The sequence below is a fragment of the Anastrepha ludens genome, chromosome 2 (genome assembly GCF_028408465.1).
Source record: "Anastrepha ludens isolate Willacy chromosome 2, idAnaLude1.1, whole genome shotgun sequence".
Taxonomy (NCBI): Eukaryota; Metazoa; Arthropoda; class Insecta; order Diptera; family Tephritidae; genus Anastrepha; species Anastrepha ludens.
The window spans coordinates 90029116-90045451 of record NC_071498.1 but is presented as its reverse complement, the minus strand read 5'-3'; positions in this window follow the sequence as shown (position 1 = coordinate 90045451).

Below are 16336 nucleotides of genomic sequence, written 5' to 3'. Positions count from 1 at the left end.
ACTGTATGCCACTGTCAACATTTCAAGTGTTTTCGAGCATTGAGGGGACAGATACCTGTAAACGGCCATATTTTCTCTGATTTTCATTAAAATTATTTAAAATGAAGAAGTCTATATATTTTTTTCAAAATTGGCATACAGTTTACTTATACATTAAAATAATATAAAAATTGTTTTTTGTTTTTTAATTTTAATCCTTTAAAATGGCGGATGTACACTCAATTCTTCCGGGAAGGTCGCAGCGGGGCTTCTCAATCGGCGGGCATGGTAGCATCGGCGCCAGTCACCTGAATACAAAAAACCAAACATTTTTTTGTTTATTAAGGTCATAATTTCTAAATCAATTAAACAAAATTCGCGGAATAAAGTGCTTAAAAAAATGAATTTTGGGGCGAATTTCCTACTATTTTTGCTTCGAAAAAATTATTTTTCCGAAAAATTTTCGAAAACTTGTAAATTCACATAGAAAGTAATATCATGAAAAAGATGTGTGCAAAATTTACAGGAGATCGGTCAATAACTTTTCGAGTTATCGTGTACGCCAGTTCGAAAAATATACAATAGTTTTGAGAAAAACGCGCCGAAAGTTTGAATTCATGAAAATTCCTTTCCCAGCGCTCGAACGCTAAGAATAGTGTCGTCACGGTTGACGATCTATAATATAAGAAATACATAAATTTACGTTCTAAAAATTTTTTGACATATTAAATTTTTAAATTCTTAAATTCTTTTCGAAATTTTACAGGTATCTGCCCCCTTAATTCCATTTTTTACCCAAAATTTCATGCAACTTCTTTGATCCGTAACCGTGAACTTATCTTCGAGACGAGTGTATCAACATAAAAAAATAATAATTGAAGGTCGAATGTACATAGGCCGCGAAATTTGAATTGGCATTGAGAAATTTGAAGGCTTCGTTTCCGAGAAATTTAAGCCCCGTAAGGCATACCGAATAAATGTCTTCTGAACTGATTTCAACGGACTATTGTGAATTTCATGTTAAGGCCTCCAAAGTATCATGCTTCAATCTTGACCGGATAAAAGTAGAATATAAAATTTAAAAGTAAAAGAAGACGGAAATCTTGACTTATTCGTCGGATAAAAGCAAGCATGGAAAAAATAGAGAAAATGTAATTAATATGTGTATTAAAGAAAAACTTTGGGTCCAAAAAAACTTCGAGGTTCTTAAGCTTATTTAATGAATTAAAAGGGGCTTATGCAGCTTAGTGAATGTGATTCGATAGCATTATTTAATATTAAGAGACATTCCATTTGATTCGTACCAAGCATATATGTAACTTATGAAATTCAGTCTAAAGAATAAGGGAATAATCAAAGCATTTAATGACCGAGTAAATTTTTAAATCATCATGCCAGTGCCACTTTTAAGCCTGTAAGTGGGGAGAACGCAAAGTATTGTATAAGAACTAATTTAAAGTATTGGTACATATAAATCGATGCCGGTAGATAAGAAGTAAAAGCTTGACTATTCACTTGGCTTGCTGGACTGAGAAGTCCACTAACGCAGGGCATGCGTTCGCTCAAGCTGATTTAGTTTGTATGATACTGCCGTTCGATTGGTCCCAAATAATAATGATTCCAGAGCCAAGCCAAAATTTCAGCCATATCGGCCGACTTAACTTTTCGATTTTGCAATTTTTTTATAACAAGTTTTAACACCCTCTCAAAATCAATAATTTCAGAATCACCCGGTCTGACAAAGTTCAATACTTGGGCGTAATTCTCAATATCTATCTCAATTGCAAATTTCAAGCGCAATGAATTAATAATTATAAAGAATCAAAATGTTGCAAAACCATTGATGCAAAATTGTTTACTACTATTTCCTCCATACGATGCAGTCAATACTTACTTAAGATGCATCAAAAATTGCAATTAGCGAAGCAACTGTAACTCTTCATCAAAGCAATAGCAATCAACGGCGCCACTACTCACCAACCGGCAATCAAAGCTGAAAATGTGCAGAGGGCAAAGACCTCTTTAGACAAAGCAGACCTGCTATTAAAGTATTTAAAAAAACAAATTCACAAATCAAACCAGGTTCCAACCAACCTTAATGCCACATTATAAAAATATATATTCCGCAGATAAAGAAATAAGAAGAATAGCATTTAATGAAATAAAGCATAAGATAAAAGCCTTAAATAATAACAAATCGCCAGGATATGACCCAATAACAGGAAAAATAATTAGAATCATGCCCGATAGGGTCACAAGATTTCTTCGGAATATCTCCAATGATTCCATTGTATTAGATTACATTTAGATCTCTGCGAACTTCTTACAACAAAATAGTCAATCAATGGTCCTAAAAGTATGGCAAACTTCCCTATACTTTAATAATAATTAAGTTATGTCTTGGCTGTAATATCAAAGGAAGCAATACCAAAAACTTACGCATTTAAATTTTTTTTTCTTTATATATGTGCCTTTAACAATTTAAGCCGTGTTGCCTAAACAGTAAAACAAATCAGAATGCAGTATATTACCATGACAAAAACAAGTCTAGGGAAGCAGTATAAATAAAAATTAATTTATCTGCTGGTAGCTTTTTCGTATACCATGGCTTTTTTCTTTCCTTTCTCTACATCTATTACCAGCGCCGTGTCCCATGTAAAATAGCCGAAGGTGAAGAAAATTGTAATCAATTTCTATAACGTGATTAAGCGCTTTCGAATAATAAACATATTTTTTAGAAAACTTTCACTTGAATACGTATCTTTAATCGGCTTAGTGACGTGCGGGTCGTATACGTAATATAATCAGTAGCATAAAATTTTCATCCCGGGATTTCGAGATATTTTTAAACTAAAATTTGAAATAAGCTGATTTTGAAAATCATCATTCTATAAAGCACACAAATCTTAAGATGAAGCATTTTTAAAACGAGTAACGCATACATCACGAAGAAGAATGCAAATATAAGGAGGAAATGTTATATTGGAGTAAATGTTAATGTAAAATGTAAACTTTTTTAATCGGATTTTTTAGCGAGATTCAAGTAAACAGTTGTATTGCCCATTGAATTTTAGTATAATAACAATTTTTAATACAATAACAAATTTTTATAATAAATATGTTTTTACTTCCTTCAATTCGGTATTTAATATTTTTTGGGATCGCTTGCTGTACCTGAAAAACACCAGGATCCTGGAACTGGAATGTTTAATAACGAGATACGGGGCAAATAATTTCGACATGCTTCAACATTTTTTGGGCATTTACTTTGAGAATGCCTCTGAAATGGAAAATATTTTCTGGCATCAAACAGAAAATTATAATTTTCCTTAATTACTTGTTCTACAGAAATAGAAATTCTTACAGACTAAGCATAACGAAACTAAAATATGTAATACAAAGAAAAAGATGTACATTACTTTTGTAAACTTAACTTCGAGCAATAAGTTTATTGTATGGAATAATTTGTTACGCAGTTCATATTTGCGATTATAAGACTAGAGTGGAGGCTGCTTTTTTGGAGATAAATAGGCATACAAATTAAATTTTATGTAAAGGAACAATAATATGTAGCTCCGGTTATTATGTTTCTAAAGGTGTATCACTTATAAAGAACGCACATCAATACAGATGCCACAAAAACAAAAAATTATATGAAAAATTGCATCAGTATTTTCTCGACTCTGAAACTTTTTTGTCTGTGATACGGTCTACATAGTAAACATGCAGACATTCGCTACAGAAATTAAGTTAGATTCCAAAAATTTACCATTTTAGCCACCATTACTGCATCCATTTATTGTTGCACCTGCGTTATTTTTCTTTCCTTTCCTTTTCAGTTTCATTCTCACATTACTGTCAGTGGCTTTTGCCGTCGCTGCAATATGTTTCACCTGGCTCAAAAAAAAAAAAAAAAAAAAAAATAGCACAGTCCGCATGTGAGCCAAGTAACTAAGCCATGGGCAATACAAAACACGCTGCATTTCGAGGTTATTTGTTTAAGTATGCGTGCGCGGCTGGGCGTGTTACTAGGCCAATGGGCGAATGAATGTAGCGACCACGCAATGCACATAAAAACTCGCAGTTTATGTAGGCGTTACGTGAGCGCGTTACTATTTACAAACCCACAATCTCATGCCACCTTTGACTAGCCGCCTACTTGAACATTTTCGCTATTCGCGTATCCACTTCTGCACACCAGTCTTGGATTTCTCCAACTGCGTCTAACTACTTCTTGTTGTGCGTGGCGTTGTCGGTACGATGTATGCGGATATAAACTCATAACTTTATTTCAAAAAAGGAAAAGCTAGGCAATGCATACAGCAGCGGCGCCAACATTTGTTGGTCGCTGGTTGCCGGTTAATTTCCCCTACTCACTCTTGCAAGTGTCTACTGCCGGTTATTGGCTCAACTATTGTTGCCTGTCATGTGTGCGCTTGGAAATAAAATGACATTGGAAAGCACGCACAAGTCTAGCATTGGATCGAAAGCGCACTTGCAGACACTCACACACAGGTATGTCTTAACACTTCTGTATGCATGTGTTAATGCATGCTCAGTCACTTGAAAGAGAAGTTAAAATTCGCCGCATACTACTCGAATTGCTCTTCCTCTTTAATGAAGCCCTTTTTATTGAGCACTCAGGTTGTTGTATGTAATTATAGTGTGTTGGTGAGTTTTAAAGTTGGCATTCACATGCACTCATATATGCGTACATACACACTTGCAAATGGTTGTTAAGTTAAGTGCTTAAATTTGGTGTGTGCAGATTTTACGATTGCCGTAAAAATGCTGTATAATTGCGATCGTATGTGTTTGTGTGTTTGTTAGGTGCGTTACTTATTGGCATTTGCAGAAGCGTCTTATCAAACCGTTTCACAACTTTGTTGATGAAATGTGCCTTTAAGTGACAATTATTTAGTAATGCGCACGTTTGCCAATGCACTGTTTCACCGTTTACCGTTTGATTTTATTCAGTTTTGATAAACTTTAAAAATTCATAAAATTCAAATGTTGCTGCAAAAATGACTAAATCGTAAATCGAAGTTGAAGAAGTAGCGATTACATTAAGTGTAAATGTATATAAAGTTTATATTGAGCTAAGTAAGGAATTTTATTGAAGGAAAGGATAAAATGTGGAATTTCTCACCTTCGTTTTAATGGAGGCGTTCCAACTTTTGAATTTCAGATTCTGTTGCTACTTAGTATTTTAGTTGCATACCCTAGATACAATTTTAAAGTGTACGAAACGGTATTGCAAAATTTCAATGTTTGTATGTTGTTGCTCAATCTTTTGAGTTATAGCTTTTAGGAATTTTTGTGTCGAAATTTCTTGATTCCTTAATGGAAATTTTAGTAAATGCAATTAACAAGCACGGAGATTTTCAAACACTGATGACAGATGAGGAAAGTAAAAATAGCCGAGGAAAATATCTTAAAAAATTGCAGATCAAACCGCCCAAGGATTCTCCCTTGCTACTGCAGAAAAAGCTTTTCCGCGTTAGTTGAATATACGTAGACTAATCTGAGCGCAACCAACGCGCTATATTAAGATTCGAAAAATTATTGTTAGTAAAGTGAAAGAAAGTGTAAGTGAAAACAATGTACAGTAACAGTCTATTATAACTTAATATTTCAAAAAGGCTATACTTAAGTATTAACAATTTTTTCAAAATAGTACGTTTTAGGGTGTTTTGTTTTTAAATTAAGCGAATAACCAAAACTTATAAATACATATTTTACTAAAGTCAAAATTGTCCTTAAGAAATATCATAAGTATAAAAAATTGCTTTTTTTGATTTTCTCTAGAAATAAGTTTTAGATTTTGGTTTTGGTAGGGATATGCAAGTTACAGATATTCAATGATCTTCTGTTTTTTTAATGGAAAATTAAACTAAAACAAAACAGTTTTTTTTTTTCAAAATATTTTATTATCCACTTCCGCACCGCCCAGAAGGTCGCACATAAGGTTAGCGCACTTTTATCGGAAGAAGAAACTATAATTGTGCGATGTAGTGAACTTTTAGTATATGAAGATGGCACAGTGAATCATCACAATACATGAAATTATGGCACTGAGCTGGAGTTTAAGCGTGAGAAGCAGGTTAAACTTAAAGAGGTCCCCAGTAGTTGCGCTCACTCTTTGACTGTGCATAGCAAAATTTAATGGAAATATTTATTTAGTCTGAATATTTAGCAATGGAGTGCTACACTATTCAATAGCGAGTGGAAGTAGTTAATATTTTATTAACAAAATCAATGCTTTTTCTGGTGAAACTAGGCAGAATCTCTGTTCTATGCAGACATATCACATACCATTGGCGCATTGGAGGCCACAGTAACTCGCGTTTTTTATGAGCCCCATTTATGCGCCGACGATCTCACGTAAGTTGTTGCAGCGAAGGGCATTAAGAATGTTCAGCGGGCCACAAGATGCTTCTAATTTAAATCAATGGACCATATGGCTCAATTAGGATTAAATCAGTGGACTATACACAGTAGTCCCGAAACCGGAAGAAGAAAGGTTTTTTAAGAACTTCGATTTTTAAAGCTAAGTAAAACGGTGCAGATTATTCAAATCTTGTTGTATTAGATAGACCTAGGATTTGGTAATTATAAAAAACGTAATCACAACTATGAGGGCAGATATTGATTCTTTCAGCAAAATTTTCAATAAATTTTTGGCAAAATTGCGAGTCCATTTCGTTAATCTCGTCACGGGTTATGAGTTTTATGGCTGCAATGGATTCAATTGTCTTTGTATAAACTCCATCTTTAACATAGCCTTACGAAAAAAGCCTGATGGTGTAAATCGAATGTTCAATGCGACCATTTAACAACTAAATACCGTTAAATTATGTTATCGTGAAATTTGTAATTAATTCAATGCTTCGATGTCTGACAGGTGGCATCGTCCTTGCTACTGCAAAAGTAGCAGTGATATTCTTATCATCCATTCCGAAAACAATGAGTCAATCACGTTTACATACCACAAAACGCACCAAACATTGATACGCTAAGCATGCAAAGGATTCTCAATACCTGCACTTGGATTTTCTAAAGCCAAATGAGTTATTTTCCTTATTGACGTATCCGAAGAAATGAAAATGGGCTTCGTCCAGCAAGCAGCTCTTGAAGCAATTTAGCCAATCTACAGCGAAGCGAATGGTCGGTGTGCATTAGAAATCGCAGAGCTGAGAAGAACCTGCTTCCGTAATAGAAGAAGAGACACCAGAGCCAGACGAAACAGAGAAGCAGAGGCGAAAGTTGCTGATTTCAGACAATCCCGAAAAGTGCTGAAGTAAGCAATTATCGTCAGGCAAAATGGGAGGAACTTCGAAAGGATCTAAATAGCAACACTTAGGGTCTGGAATATAAAATTGTGACGGAGAAGCTAAACGCCAACTCCACAGTCGTACATCTAGACAGTGATGCTATCAGCAAAATAGTAGACAGACTGTTCCCTACGCACCATGCCATGCTGTGCGGAGACTGAAGAGATACTCTCACCCTTCACTGAGCAAGAGATTAAAACCGTGGCAAGAATCCTCAAAAGGAACAAAGCTCCAGGCCCAGATGGCATCCCCGCTGAAGCTTTTAAACTGGTGGCTGAAAGGCGACCAGATGTGATGCTCGACGTTTTCAATGCATGCATTGCTCAAAGCATCTTCCAAAAGCGGTGGAAAATACAGAAACTGACACTAATCAGTAAGGGTAAGGGCGACCCAGCGCAATCGGCAGCCTGGCGTCCGCTTTGCACGTTGAACAGCGCCGGGGAATTGCTTAAGAAACTGATGAGGTTTACGACGCGGAAAATCAACCCTTGGCACAATAGAGGAGGTGGCAAGCAGCGCTCAACGCAGACGCCATTACCCGAAACTCATCACCATTCTGTCAACGCTTGATGTACGAAACGCCTTTAACTGCCTACAATGCATAGCCATTATAAAGGCACTGCGAGAAAGGTTTCGAATACCTGCATACCTGCTAAGTATTTTCCAGACCTACCGGAGTAAGCGTGAACTGCTGTACGATACACCAGATGGCCAGAAAACAAAAGCAATCACGTTTGGCGCAGCTCAAGGATCTATTCCCAATAAATTTACTAAATCAGATCTTCTTGAACATTATGGCTTACAGCTGCGACTTGAACGACCCGATCGCAGACGCACTGATACTGTCACATTACGTACCGAGCCAGTTGACTCAAATTTATGGACCAAGTTCTTAATAGCGGTTTCAGAAAGACGATTATGTTAGCCGAAAATATCACAAACTTTACAAAATTTAGTTTTAATAGCTGCACCATTTTCATATTTTATTATATTGGAGGTTGAATTAGTTTTAAAGGTGACACACAGATGGCGGTATTTATCACTTTATCGCGTTGGCAATACTGAATATATATTCATGACAAAGCCTCATCCCTAGGCTTTGTTTATCAGTATCTGTCATTTCGCTGAAGTATAAACAACGCAGTGTTTTCGTGTTCCGAGTATGTCAACTTTCGTGCCATCGAAACGCAATTTGCGGGAAGCTTTGCTTTTCTGCTTCAATTTGAAAAAAAATACAGCCCAAGCCCGTGAATTGCTGCAGGAGGCCTACCCAGACCATACTCCGTCGATTTCAACATGTGAGTACTGGTTTCGACGATTCAAAAGTGGTGATTTTCACACCGAAGACAAGGAGCGTCTTGGCCAGCCCAAAAAGTTCGAGGACGCGGAATTGGGGGAATTGGTAAACGAGGACTCGTGCCAAACCCAAGAAGAGCTTGCTGAATCATTGGGCGTTGATAAATCAACCGTTTGCAAGCGTCTAAAAGCGATGGGAATGATCCAAAAGCAAGGACATTGGGTCCCGTACGAGTTGAAGCTGCGCGACGTCGAACGGCGACTTTTTACGTGCGAATTGCTGATCGAGCGACAAAATCGGAAGGGTTTTTTGCATCGGGTGGTGACTGGCGACGAAAAATGGATCCACTACGATAACCCAAAACGCAAAAAATCATGGGGTTTGCCCGGCCACGCATCAACGTCGACGGCCAAGCAGAATATTCACGGCAAGAAAATCATGCTCTGCATTTGGTGGGATCAGGTCGGCGTCGTATATTTTGAGCTGCTCCAACCGGGCGAAACAATCACGCGGGAATCGTTACCGACTGCAATTGATGCGTTTAAGCCGGTCATTGAAAGAAAAACGGCCGGAAACGGTAAAAAGGCACGACAAGGTTATTTTGCAACATGACAACGCTCGGCCGCATGTTGCTCAACCTGTCAAAAAATACCGTGGAACGCTTGGCTGGGAAGTGTTACCCCACCCGCCGTATAGTCCAGACATAGCTCCCTCCGATTATCATTTGTTCCGGCATATGAGTCTCGATTTGGCGGACCAGCGGTTCTCCTCGTACGAGGCTACCAAAATATGGGTTGAGTCATGGATAGCCAAGCAGCGGCCAGAATTTTGGGGAAACGGCATCCGGAAATTGCCCGAAAGATGGGCGAAAGTTGTAGCTAGCGATGGCCAATACTTCGAATAAAATATTTTGTACCGTTTTTTCACAATAAAGCCCCAAATCTTCGAAAAAAACCTTTAAAACTAATTCAACCTCCAATATTTTAGTGCGAAAATCAAATGTTAAAACTGCCGTGATATTAAATTCTCACCTATTGAAAAGCCCAAGTTCCTGGTGAAAGTTTAACATATGTATGTATGTATTTCAAACCATGATAGCAGCAAACGACAATGACAACTATTACTAGAATATCCTTTAAATAATTTGTCAGGAGATGAAAAAAATTTATGGTGTTTCATATTTCAGGTTCTAGTGAGTTACTTTGTATAGCAAGAGTTCATATTAGCACTTAATTAAAAATATGCACGTAGAATTTCCATTCAGAGCTAAGTCTAAGAAATCTAAAAAAGAGCATTCCTTTCAAGATATCCCAAGCCTCTCAATACCAAATATTGCTGCCAAATGCTGAAAAATAGTCTCACTCAGTACCAAAATTAATGGGATCAGGCTTTCTTAAAACAGTGGTTGGTAGTAATTAACGTTTTTATATATAGTATTACCTTTTTATGTAGGTAGCAAATCCTAATATTCAGGCATAGTTTGTTCATTGCGTTGAGTTTACTCGTCCCACTAGACGTTAGCAAAGTTCCATTAAACGTACGTCGAACACACCCAAGCTTCTTATTCAATGCAATTACAAACAATTTCAATGCCATTCATTCGAAAGTGAATTACAGAATTTGTCGGACTGATTCGCCGATAACAAAATGTAATAGTCGTTTTAAGGCTGCAATGATTCCAGCTCAGAATGAAAGTACTAGGGCCTTGTGGCAAAACTCTTAGAACTTTTCGCATAATTATTTTTTATACAATATTATTTGCGAAAAGTGTAAAAAACTATTAATGTATTTACTTATCTGAGCAAAATACACTGTTCTGCAGTAAAGATCTTGAATTTACTTTTTAAAGGACTTTAAATTTAATGGTTTTAATATAAATACTTATACCTACTCACTTTATGATATTAGTATGAATACAAAATAAAAGAGGATGTATTCCGGTTTTACACAAAATATGTGTTTAGTTTTCGCTATCAAAAATGTGGTACAATAGTGTCCTTTGAAAAAGTCATATTTAAAAATCCTTGAAATTTTCTAATGAATTATATTTTGAAATAATGTATAAAGGTATACATATGCATTCATATGAATGTACATACACATATACATATGTATGTGGGACCTTGTGAATAGCGAAAACTAGCAAGTGAACGTATGGATCGATCCAAAAAGAACGGGACCGAAAATTATTTCGTTTATTAGCTCAACAGTATAAAGCGGAAGAATGTGAAGTTAAAAGCAAATGAAAAGTCACACATGGTTGCATTTATAAAGTATTAAGAATGAATAAAAGTATATGAACAAATTAAAGGATAATTATTAAGAATGTAATAAGCTTAATCTAGTTGTGGTTCCCCCACATGTATATGGTACATATGTATCTTAACTAAGTTCTCCTGCTGTTTTATAAATATGTAAAAAATTATTGAAAACTCCTATGAAATAAAGTATACGCCATGGATTACTCTGATTAGGGTGTAGCTTTGAAAATTTAAGGGACCATACTTTAAAAGATTTAATTGATAAGGAAATGAAAACCCGAGTAAGCAACATTACTATATAAAATCTGCAGTTTTATGTGCAAATGTAGTTATGTAAATGTAGAATTTCACGAGGAATATTTTAGTAGGATATTTTAACCTATCAACTCCCTCAAAAAGCACGGCCATTTTGGCCATTTTGGAGAAGTTTGAAAAAAATACATTTGTATGGCCACTAGAGAATGAAAATGTTTTATAAAGTTGGTAATCAGAACATTTCACTATTTTCACTAATTTCTGAGAAATCCAGACAAAATCTGCTTAAACGGAAAGTAAATGTCTACAGGAACTAAAATAATAAATAGTACCCCAATTTACTTTAATACCTTATAGTACTTTATGATCAGAAAGTACCGGAAATGTTAAATTAATATAAGACAGAGTTTAATTTTAGACAAATGTATTTTATCTCCTTCAAAATATGATCCGTCTGAAGCAACACACATGTGCCAACGCTTAACCCCTGGTAGGCCGACGAAGGGTTAGCCTTCAGCTTCTCTATCGACTGAAATCTCCTTCCACGAAGTGGTAACTTCAACTTGGGAAACAAAAAGAAGTCGCACGGAGCCATATCAGGTGAATACGATGCTTGCACAATGGTATTTACTTGGTGTTTGGCCAAATAATCCAGAACAATTTGGGCTCGGTGCGATGGGGCGTTATCATCATGCAAAATCCAAAATTTTGTTTGCATCTCTCAAAAGCGACAAAACGGGTAAATAATATTCTTTATTGACTGTCTGGCCCGATGGATGGTACTCTTGGCAATCGAAGAAAACAGTCTTCCCAGCCAGCCCGGTACTTTTTGATCATAGGGTATGTACGGATACATACGCTCCCAATAATTTCGTCCTAAATTGATTTCATTCCGTTCCCATTCTATCACCCTAAAATTCTGATACAAGCATGGCAATTTGCTTGGATGGACGATCTATCCTTCGTATTGCTGGGGTAGAACATACGTAAATTAAAATTTTTTCTGTATAGAAATTGAAGCATACGCCTTATCATTGCCTCGCCAACTTAGTTAAGTATCTAAAGTGGCATTTCGATGTTGTAGCTTTATTGTTTTCTTGGCCAGCTGTTGCTATTCATAATGCTCGGGTAAGGGAACAACAACTTCGTAGTTAACGATTGTTAAGTGGGATTGAACTCTTTTTCTTTCCTTAAATTTCCGATACTCTCATTATTTAGTGGCTTGGAGAAGTATTTCCTCCATAATATAAGTACGCGTTTAATAAAAGATGCAATTTTTGTATTCAATTATTATTTTTTATTTTTTTAATGGAAATAATGCTTTCAGAACTATCTTTAAGTTGGCAAACTTTCTGCATATTGTTTCTTATATTTAATTTTCGAGCATACGAGGTGTGTTCAAAAAGTATCGCGAATTTTGTGTTTTTTCAAAAATTATTTATTTATTCATTAGTATCTATTTTGCCCCCTTCAAAGTAATCCCCATGAGATATTATGCGCTTGTGCCACCTTTTTTTCCAATCTTCGAACCACTTCAAAAAACTTGTTCAGCTCCTCCTTCGATGCCGTCTTTATCTCGCCAGTCGTAGGGCGGCGTCGTATTTTCATGGGCCTCTTCAGTTTAAGGAACAAGAAAAAGTCACAGGGGGACCAGATCTGGGGAATACGGTGGCTGTGTCATCATTTGCGTCTTCTTTTTGGACAAAATGTCGCGCACAAGCAACGATGTGTGAGTAGGGGCATTAACGTGCTGCAAGAGCCAATTTTTGTTTTTCCACAAATGCGGGCGTTTCTGGCGGACTGCTTCACGCTAATTGCGCATAACTTGCAGGTAATATTCCTTATTGACCGTTTTACCCTGTGACAAGAACTCATGATGCACAACGCCCCTGTAATCGAAGAAAACGGTAAGCAAAACTTTTACATTCGACCGAACTTGGCGCGCCTTTTTCGGTCTTGGTTCGTGCGGCAGCTTCCATTGAGATGATTGAGCTTTGGTTTCCACGTCTTAACCATGAACCCACGATTCATCACCAGTTATGACCCTTTGGAGCAAATTTGGGTTGTCGCGGACAGAGTCCAACATCTCATTAGTAATGTCCATGCGATGCTGCTTTTGGTCGAAATTGAGCAGTTTTGGTACGAATTTTGCGCCGACCCGTCTCATGCCCAAATCATTGGAAAAAAAATCGAATGGCACGAGCCAATCGGTGTGTCCAGGTCCTCAGTAACTTCTCTGACGGTGATTCGACGATTAGCCAATACCATTTTCTTTACTTCATAATTTTTTTCGTCTGTAGTTGAAATACTCGGGCGTCCGGCACGCTTTTGGTCGTTCACAATCTTCTCGGCCTTCTGAGAACATTTTGCACCACCAATAAACGTTGCTTTGGTCCAAAGTATTTAGCTTCTCCGTATGACAAAGTCATCATTCGGAATGCATCCGCGCACTTAATTTCGTTTTTTACACAAAACTTGATACAGGTTCTTTGATCCATCTTTTTGAATAGGTAAAAGTCGAAGACGAGCCGAAACACGTGCAAGCAAAGCAGCTGTCAACAACTAACTGAACATTCCAAATGGCCGAACTCGTCGGCTTGAGTGAAAGATATGAGTACCAACATATCGCCACAAAAAAATCGAAATTCGAAATACATAACCTGCAAAAATTCACAATTCGCGATACTTTTTGAATACACCTCGTATTTCTTGTCACTTCGCATTTATTTTATTGTGATCTTTCCTACCACTTTCGCAAAATTCTCGAACATTTCTCTCCTTTATTCAACTCCCGATATCGCTTTAAAATGCGATACAGCTTTCGCTGCACCCTATCGTAACTCGCGCATTATTTTTGTTTCAGCTGCGGCATGGTATTCGTCAACACATACCTATAGAGGAAATAAATTCGAACCGCAGCAAAGTTCTACGCTCCCGCTGCTTCATTCAAATATTTATTAAAATATTAAATACATATTTCCAATTGCTCGACTTGTAGTTGTTTTTTCTTCATTATTTTCGATATGGCAGTAAACACTTAACTACATATAAACACATTTAGTAACCCTTGAAACATTATATTTCATATATTTCTATGTGCTATTGGTCAGTTGGCGGTTTCCTGCGATAAGTAATAATTATAAAAATATTGTTAACATAGTTGTAGCCTATAAATTATTAGCCATGTTAAAATTATTAACATTTATCCAATAACACATGTAGACCGCAGACACTCATACAAAGGTATACATTTACTACGTAGGCATGCCACCACATGATAATGCCCAGCAGAGAAGTATAAAGGTATGCATAGATCTAGCGAAAAAGTTGATAAGTGTGTTTGTGTACGGAAATTCGTTTCAAGGGTCCAAAGCTTCATATTAATTTCTGGGGTATGTACAAGGGTTTCCAACAGGGACAGGTAGATGTTCACTAGCTATGGCGACCAAGTTGTCTTCGTGGCATCCATCGAATTCAGGGACTATAATCATTACGAGTTATATCAACAAGATTTAAATTCAATCATTATTTTGAGATTTTAAAACTTGTTATAATTAATAACTTCTAAATAATACATTAATTTCTGAGTTTTATCATATTGCTCAGAAAATATAATGAAATATCGAGCTTTATTTGTTGAGAATAAATAATAATTAATTTTTGAGTGTTATTTATCCCTCTGGAATAATGATTATTTTGTGATCTGTTATTGCTTGATCACAAATATTTACAATATTATTTTTTGAGTTTTCAATTTTTGATAAATTTGGCTATTTTTAGGGTATTACTTCCTCATCATGTTGGTCTCCTTGTCGCGGTAAGTGGTGGTTTGACCCCCCATATCATGGGGACCAACCCAACATGAACTATGGGGGAAGCTCCATATGAGGATTGGCTAGCCATCCACCCGCTCCACGGCAAAATTGGTGGCCATCCAATCACCATATGAAGATTACAGTACCGACGTACCTGTTAATACTTAACCCTCATCATCCCATCATCTCCTCTCCTAACGAATATAGATAATCTATACACTTTAGGTATCAACAACCTTTTACGCTTTGTCAAAAGCTCAGGATGGTTCAATATGGAGAAGGAAATGTAGCCCAGCCCCCGCGGCTCACAACGGACCCATTCCGTGGTCTAAGTGGCATCGTTGTCTCTATGTGCGATGCGGCTGCCAAACCTACCTACCTACCTGGAGTATTACTTTTTCTCTCAGAAATGAAAATTTTATATTTATATAGAAAATCTCAAAACGCCACTACTCACCTACTCTCCCGTCGCCTCGTTTTACATACATACATATCAACATAAAGTTTCGTAGCTATAGCACAGAGAAAACTTATTTGTTTCTTATTTAATTTTTTGGTTTTTGACGTGATAACGTCTTATAATTCGACTTAGCCGGTTGCACGCACGAAAAAATGTGTCGTCACCTTGCTCATTCGTCGTTACCTTGCTCATTTGTCGTTACCTTGCTCATTCGTCGTTACCTTGCTCATTGTCGTTACCTTGAATGAACTGCAAGCGAAAGCGCGGAACGAACGACAAAGCAAACAAAGCAAACGAACGGCAACGTTCGATATCTTGCTCTCTCCTACTTAAGTGAGCATATATATGTATGTATATGCGCATATGTACATATATAAATTCACGTATTTGTATTTGCATATGCCTTCTTATTGATTATTATTAATTTGATTTACTTGAAGAATTTAAAATAAAACCAAATTTGTTAATAATACTTGTTGTTTTAATGTTATTATTATTAATTTTTTTATTACATATGAAGGAAAAAATGTATGGTAATATAATATTTACCACATACCTTATAAGATATGTTGTATACTAATATATATATATATAAACATGCATATATAATACATATACAATTTCGCGAAATTTTCAAAAAGATCAAATCTATATGTAATGTAATGGACACATCAAATATACGAATCTATTCCGTACGCAAGCAAATGTAAGCTAATGTGCTTGAACTGCAAGCGAGAGCGCGGAACGAACGACAAAGAGCACAATCGGCCCCCGCGTTTGGCAACGTTCGACATCTGGCTCTGTCCTACTTGAGTGAGCATATATATGTATGTATATGTATGTATATGCGCATTTGTATATAAATTTACATACTTGTATTTTCATATGCCTTCTTCCTGTGTGCATGGTAATGAACCATTTCTCTGTTGAGAATA